Source organism: Pteronotus mesoamericanus, unplaced genomic scaffold, assembly GCF_021234165.1.
Source record: "Pteronotus mesoamericanus isolate MK-2021 breed Mesoamerican mustached bat unplaced genomic scaffold, CSHL_Meso_final contig_182, whole genome shotgun sequence".
Classification (NCBI taxonomy): domain Eukaryota; kingdom Metazoa; phylum Chordata; class Mammalia; order Chiroptera; family Mormoopidae; genus Pteronotus; species Pteronotus mesoamericanus.
The window spans coordinates 28956848-28964764 of record NW_026555078.1 but is presented as its reverse complement, the minus strand read 5'-3'; positions in this window follow the sequence as shown (position 1 = coordinate 28964764).

Here is a 7917-nt window from a genome sequence, read left to right as displayed (position 1 = left end):
ATTATTTGGGGATGGGCTCAAGTCTTACATTTTCTTAAGCACTAGGGCCTCCTACTTCCTCTAGGAAAAAGAATGACTGCTTTGTCAGTCCCGGATCCTCTGGCCAAAGTTAAAGTGAGTTTGGTGGGAATGCCATTAACTTCTTATGGGAAGGGTGAACTCGGCCAGCACCCTGTTTCTGCCTCCCAGTTTTGCTGGGGTCCTGACTGGCCTGGGGAGGACAGTCCAGTGAAGCATGAGCTGAAGTAGCACAAACTCCTCCCCAGGGTCCAGTCAACCAGCAAGCCTCTCTTCTACCTTGACCCAAACTCTCCTTCTAAACATTTACTTGTGCTTTCAAACCCAAGGTCCAATGGGATCGTAAAACATACTATTCCAAAAGAGATCACCCCCTGCCTAATTCATTCTACCACACACAGAGAAAAAAGACAACTCCACATGAGCCAATAGCATGGAACTTCTCCAGAGAGCCTTCTGACCACCATGTAGGAAGCTCTTACACGCAGCCCTGGCAATCACAGTGTTTGGGGAAGGTACACGTGCAGAATGAAGACACGCAAATGGATTTTTGTTTTGATTTTTTTTTTCACCAGACCTATCCTTGACTTTTCACAGACTTCCCAGCAGAAGAATGGGAATGGATGATAGCAAGGGGAAAAAATGTCCTCCTGTCCTCTGTGTTCCTCAGGAGAGCTATTCGCGCGCACGTGGCCGGGCCGCTGAGAGCCGCAGTTCCTCAGGCAGTGGGCGGGGAGGTCATACTGCTCCCTGGGAGCGGGAATGGAGTGACCTCTGCGTTCCAGTCCTCTGGGAGCATTCGGCTCAGGTCCAGCCACAGGCTGTCACCTCAGATGGCCTCACCAAGGCAAACTGAGTTCCTGGTGAGTTAGCATCAGCCTGGCTGCACGATGTCCTCCTGTGTCTCCCATACCCCACCCCGACTCTGACACTTGCACCACTGGGCTGTGAAAATTACTAGGAAAAGTGGAGTAAGGATATGGGTTTTTTTAATGCGACAAGGTTTTTTTTCTTTGTTCAAAAAATGCAAAATCTCTCCTTAATGAAAAAGCAAGAGGGCTCGAATATGGAGAATAAACCCCTGAAATATGAGTGTCTCAAGGGAACTTTCCGCCTGAGGAATACAAGGTCACAGCATGACCACACTCCCTGGGAACGGTTGCTTTTCTAATGACTGATGTATGGAATCACAACACCAGACTGTATGCAAACATTTTGCATGGATTCATCATCATTGTTCCATGTTACAAGCATATTATATTTATATCTAAGGTACTACCACCGAATTATGAGAGCCTTTACTAGCTTCTTATTCTTCCACACACGTGTCCCTCACGTCTGACCTGAAGAAAGATGATTGGAGTGTGTGTCCTGCATGGAAGGAAACTGTTACAGACTATTGATGGGAGGAGTTTCAGCCATTTTTAAATTAGTGAGAGATACAATTTTCATTTTTAAAAAGTAGAGTCATCCTGTGTCATGCATTGTTAAAAAAAATAACAAAGTTTAAAAAGAACACATCCTGGCTTAAGTAGCTGGCTTTTGAGTATATGTTTATATGTATATATTTGAGTGTATTTATTTTCAATTCTGAAATTGATTTTTGTCCAGGCTTGTGGGAAGTCAAGTCAGTTCCTACAAAATAACCTGCAAAATAGATAAAGTAAGTTGATTTCATACTTTTTTTTCCTTTAATAAAGGAAACCTTGTTTAAATGGAATCTTGCATTGATGCCCAATATGTAAAATGGGTAAGAAATAAATAAACTGATGATGATGATGATAATAATAGGGCGGCTTTGGCAGGAGCAGAGGGTACGGGAGCCTAGCTCTCTTGGCTGCCATGCCTGCTTCATAGTTACACCAAGGGCCCTCTGGACACAGCAGTTGAAATAAGCAAATAAGCACATGCAAAGATGCTCACCATCATTAGCCCTCAGGGAAATTCACATGAAAACTAGAATGAGATAGCACTGCACACCTGTCAGAAGAGCTAAAATAAAAAAGAGTGACAACACCAAGTACTGACCAGGATAAGAAGACACAGAGCCACTCATGCATTTCTGACGGGAATACAAAATGGTGCAGCTACTCCATCAAATAATGGCAGTTTGTTTAAAAAATCAAACATGTGACCACTATACAACCCAACAACTGGACTCCCAGACATTTATTTCTGATAAATAACAATTTAGTTTTATGTAAATACCTATACACAAATGTCCATATGAGCTCTATTTGTAATAGCCCCTCCCCCAGATGAAACAACCGTTTTCCAACAGATGACTGGTTTACCAAACTGTGGTGCCATAAAATAGTACTCCGAACAGTACTACAGGCTGGTGTTCAGGAATGAAAAAGAACCAATCATTAATATATGCAACCTGGATCAATCTCCAGAGAATTATGCTATACGGAGAAAGCCAATCCCCAAAGGTTATATACTAAATGACTGTATTCCTATAACATTCTTAAAATGACAGAATTATAGAAATGACAAAGAGATTAGTGGTGGTCAGGGGCTAAGGCCGTGGGAGGGGCCTGGGTGTGGCTACAAAAGGGCAGCATGAAGGACTCTGATGGTGATGAAAAGGTCCTCGGTCTTGTCTGCATCAGCATCAGTATCCCGGTTGTAATATTGTTTTAGGTTTGCAAGATGTTGCTGTTGCAGAAAAGGGACGTGACATCTCTCTACTATTTTATGCAACTGCATGAGACTCTACAATTTTCTTTCAATAAAAAGTTTAACAATAATTTTTTAAAACTATCAAAAAAGTTGACCTCTCTAAATACTGTGTCCGTGATTCTGAGTAACCCCATACAGCTATGACTTGTTTGTCACATGCCTGTGGTTTTATCCTGCTCAGAACTGATCCATGTATCATTCTAGAGCTGGTCAGGATGCCTCTCAGACAAATGCCAGGCACCAGGTAAAGCTCAACTTTCCTCCTTTCCAATTCAGTCAAAAGCATGCACTTGAGTTTGATTCAACACAGGATTCAATGCTGAGAATAAACTTGCTGTTTTTTTTAAGTTCATTTCTCCTCTTAACTGGGTACAAGTTAGGTGATAGGGCAGTGAAAGTAAGCAAGAAATAAATACTATCAACAAGAACTGTTTGGTTGTCTAAGTAATTGGTGGCATGTATCTATTTAACTCTAAAAATAAGTTAGGATGCATTATTTTAAAAATATACATTATGTACCATGACAGGCTGCATTACGGTCACCCAAAGAGGTTCATGTCCTAATCCCTGGGGCCTATAAATATCTTACCTTATGTGGAAAAAGAGATTTTACAGACAGAATTAATTTAAGCGTTTTAAGATAAGGAGAGAATCCCAGATTATCCAGGTGGGTCTAATGTAATCACAAGAGTCTTTACACAAGGGAGAAAAGAGGTCAGAGAGAGACAGCAGCAATGTGATGATGGAAGCAGAGATTGGAATGGTGCGGCCCTACGCCAAGGAATTCTGGAACCCTCTAGAAGCTAGAAAAGGCAAGGAATAGCTTCCCTTCTGAAGCCTCTAGAAGGAACCAGCCTGACACCTTGATTTTAGTCTGGTAAGACTGTTTTCAGACTTCTTCACTCCAGACTCCAAGAGAAGAATAAATGTGTGCTGTTTTAAGCCACTAAGTTTGTGGCCATTTGTTACAGCAGTAACAGAAAATTAATACATATACCATAAAACTGCTAAATTTAAAAAGGAGAAAATAGAGAAAAATACGGTAAAGCAAGAGCTTACCCTCTCTTCTGTTAAATTTTATTGAAATATTATTTTGATGGCAAGATTTACTTCCTATAAACTGTACATAGACTGTATACTTAAATGCACACCAAAACAACAACAACAAACAGTCAACTCCCATAGCAAGATATTGGATCATTTCTAATAATCATCTTTTTTTAACTCCACTGGTAAAGAAGCCCATATTAGGAATCCTTCTTTAAAAATTTTAAGCATTTCTGTCTTAGCTTCAGTGAGAGTTGAGATCAATATTCTCCCTCTTTTGTATTTCCATTTGGGAAAACCAGGAGTCAAGTAAATTATAGCAAAATTATTTACAGCTGTCCATGTGTCTCTCTGTTCTTCTTCTGGTTCATGTTTGGAGGCAGCTTTATGTTCTTTGGCATCCCTCCCTTTACCATTAAATCATCACCATTCATTTACTCATTCAGTGGATAATTACTCAGACATATATGTACGCACGCATACAAATATGCATACATATATAATAGGAATTCAATTATCCCTCTTCTTTGCCATAGATATGTTAAAACAGTAGAGTTTCTGATTTTCAAAAGGGTGACTCTCAAAACATGACATCATGCTCTAGAAAGATTCTTTAGGGTAAACTGAGTCAGTCAGGCTCCCTCATACAGATGTCTGGGCAACTAAGATAAGCATTCCCATAGCCTTGAGACTAGGCCCGGTAAATATTCCCATAGCCTTGAGAATGGACCCATATGTGCAGAATCACACTGTACTATACAAATCTTAGCACCCTGCCAGCTTTGTGTACATTTAGTATGTAAGGGAGTTGGGACTTCCCGTGGTGCGACACGTGGCTTGCGGCGCATGCGCGCACGTGTGTAGCTCGCCCCACCCTTCAATAAAGGCCTGTCAGGCATCCCAAAGGCTCCTCGAAGTTTCTTCCATCTGCCCAATTCCCGATTGAACCTGCCTGGCCTTGACAGGCTGCAAGACAAGGACATTATTAATAAATGGTTTGACAGCACTGAGAAAAGACATTGCGATCCTCAGGAGTCAGCAAACTGATTTCTGGTGGCTTAGCTTGACTAATCTAGGTGGATTATTAGCATTTACCTAATATAGGGGCTTCTAATTAGTCCTTTTGGCCCAATATACTCTGTATCCCACAGGCTCCTGCAGGTATAAGACTCTGTTCTCCAGAGCACCCATTACTATACAGTGACTTGACTAGAACAATATTCTTACCAAGCTAATATATGCATGGCTTTTTAAAAATAATCATGATATACTTTGTAAATTTGCCACACAAGTGTACAAATCATCAGAGTAGCCCTACAGATTCCTTCTGTATTATCTATTTGAATATCCCTAGGGAACAGAAACCTACTTCCTCCCTGTTCAACCTATTCATCAGACATTTCATTTACATAGAGATAAGGTCTGCCTTTATTTAACATAGAGCTAAACTGCCTCTATTTAACTCAACTCTTTGTTCATCTGTCCCTCTATTTTAACACTTAAGACAGCTCTCAGGCACCCCTGCTAAAACCTTCTTTTTTCCCAAGTTAAACACTAATTTTTTTCTTTACTATGTTTCATTGAACAGTTATTAGTCATTAGGGAAAAGCAAATCAAAACCACAATGAGGTACCACTTCACACCTATTAGGGTCGCTAATGTTAAAAACAAAACAAAACGATAATCCATAACAAGTGTTGGTGAAAATGTGAAGAAATTGGAACCCTCATACACTGCATGTGGAAATGTAAAATGGTGCAGCCAACTTTGGAAAAGTTTGGCTGTTCTTCAAAATACTTACCAAATCACCACATGACCCTACGTTTCACTACAAGGGATATACCTAAAAGAAATGAAAACATAAGTCCACACAAAACTTAAATTGTTAATAGCAGTATTACTCTTAGTAGCTAAAACATGGAAACAATTCCCAAAACAACCCATTCATTAAATGTTAAATGAACAAAATGTGATATGTCCATACAATAGACTATTATTCTGCAATGAAAAGAATAAAGCCATAAAAAGAATGAGGTACTGATAGATGCTACAGCGTAAATAAACTTTGAAAACAAGTTTTCTTCACTTACTAAGTGAGCTCTGGCCAGTGTGGCTCAGTTAGTTGGAGCATCAGCCTATGCAGTGAAAGGTCACAGGTTCGATCCCTGGTCAGGGCACATACCTAGATTGATTGTTCAATCTCCGGTTGGGGCACGTAGGAGAGGTAACCGATCGATGTTTCTCACTCACATTGATGTCTCTCTCTCTTTCTTTCTCTCTCTCAAAAAATAAAAAAAAAAATCAATAAATGTATCCCCAGGGAAGGATTAAAAAAAAAAATATATATATATATATATATATATATATATATATAATAAAACTAAGTAAAAGAAGCCCAGTCACAAAAAAAAAAAACACATATTGTACATATTGTGTGATTCCATTCCTATGGAATGTCCATAATAGGCCAATCCATAGAGACGGAAAGTAGACTAGTGCTTGCCAGGGGCTGGGAGGAGCAGGGAACGGGGAGCAACTGCTGGTGGGTGTGGGGATTCTTCTCAGGGCGATGAGAGTTCTGGAGTCACATGTGGTAATGGCTGCACAAGTTTGAATATACAGAAACCCCACTGAATTGTACAATTGAAGGGTGAGTCCTGTGATATGTAAATAATGTCAATAAAGCCATTATAAAAAAGATGCTGAAAGCTTTTACAATTTTGCTATATCATTTACTATTGCTCAGGCCTCATTAGCATCAATGTGGTTGTTGTGAAATGAACTTTTCAAGGTGTCTGGTGTAGAATCCCCCATTTAGAGACAAGAAATTTCAACAAAATAAATTTTTAAAGAATTCTGAAACTTGTCATATTAGACAAATTAAACCAAACTATTGAAAGCATGAGGTTGAAAATTAATAAACTTTAGGTTTAAAAAAATGTGTTTAATGACTACAAAGCTTGCTTAAAAACTTTTGATACATTAAAAACTAGGAAAAGTGAAAGTGTACCATCATTGGTATTTATTTTATTAACTTCAAATGGTATGAAAAAAACTAAAGCGGTTATTTGATTTGGCTGAACATGTATTCATTACCTAAAAATAAAGCATAGCCTCAAAATAGCAGGTCTAGAATGCCTGTTCAGTGATTTAGAACTAATTTCCAATCAATCTATTGCTAAATCTTTATATTTGTTTTACTGAAGTTTGCTAAATGAGTTAACATAAACTCAAGCATAGCATATTTCCAGCACATTTTTGATAAAATGTGTCACAAACATAAACTTTTCCACATATGTTTAAAATAGTTAATAGGAAACTCTTCTTTCATGGAAAGAAATTTGTATACAGGAACTTGACTATAGAGTGGTCTCAGGAATAAAAATTGTGAGGAGATAGTGAAATAAGATTGGCCAAAAGAAAGTGAACTGAGACAGAACTGCAAGAAAGACCTCGCAGATCCCTTAAGAACTTGGGATGGTCCTTCAGAGCTGTCCCAAATTAGGGTAAAAGGACTGGATTTTTGTATCTCCACCTTGACCAGACACTGGATATGGGCTGCCCCTGGGAGTGGGCATAACTTTGGGTGAAGTAATTCCTTTCATCTGAGAGTAATTAAGGAGCAGTTTAATTTGCAATGGACCAAGGGGGAAATTTCATTCCGTGCTAACCACCTACCAGTTTCCCCATAATTAGGGTGAATATTTATTCAGCCAAAATGCATTTAAAAAAAGAAGAAAACAAAAATCATTTAAAGGTGTATAGCCAGTGTCTGTATCCATATCATACTTGTTGATAACTAGTTTGTTTACCACACATGCAGTTTTATCATTTAAAGGTAAGTTGTAGGGAGGATGTAAAGTACAGCCTAGGGAATATAGTCAATAATATTCTAAGAACTATGTATGTTGTCAGATGGGTAAGAGATTTTTGGGATAATCACTTAGCAAGTTATATAACATCTAATCACTGGGGTGTACCCCTGAAACCAATATAATACTGTATGTCAACTGTAATTGAAAACTAAAAATGATTTAAATAGAGAAAAACAAAATAAATAGGTAAATAAATAAAATGTCTTTCTATAGGAACATACGTATGTGAGCTCCAAAGTAAAAATGTGCAAAACTGAATTCTGTAAATATTTCTATATTTAGAAATAAAGCT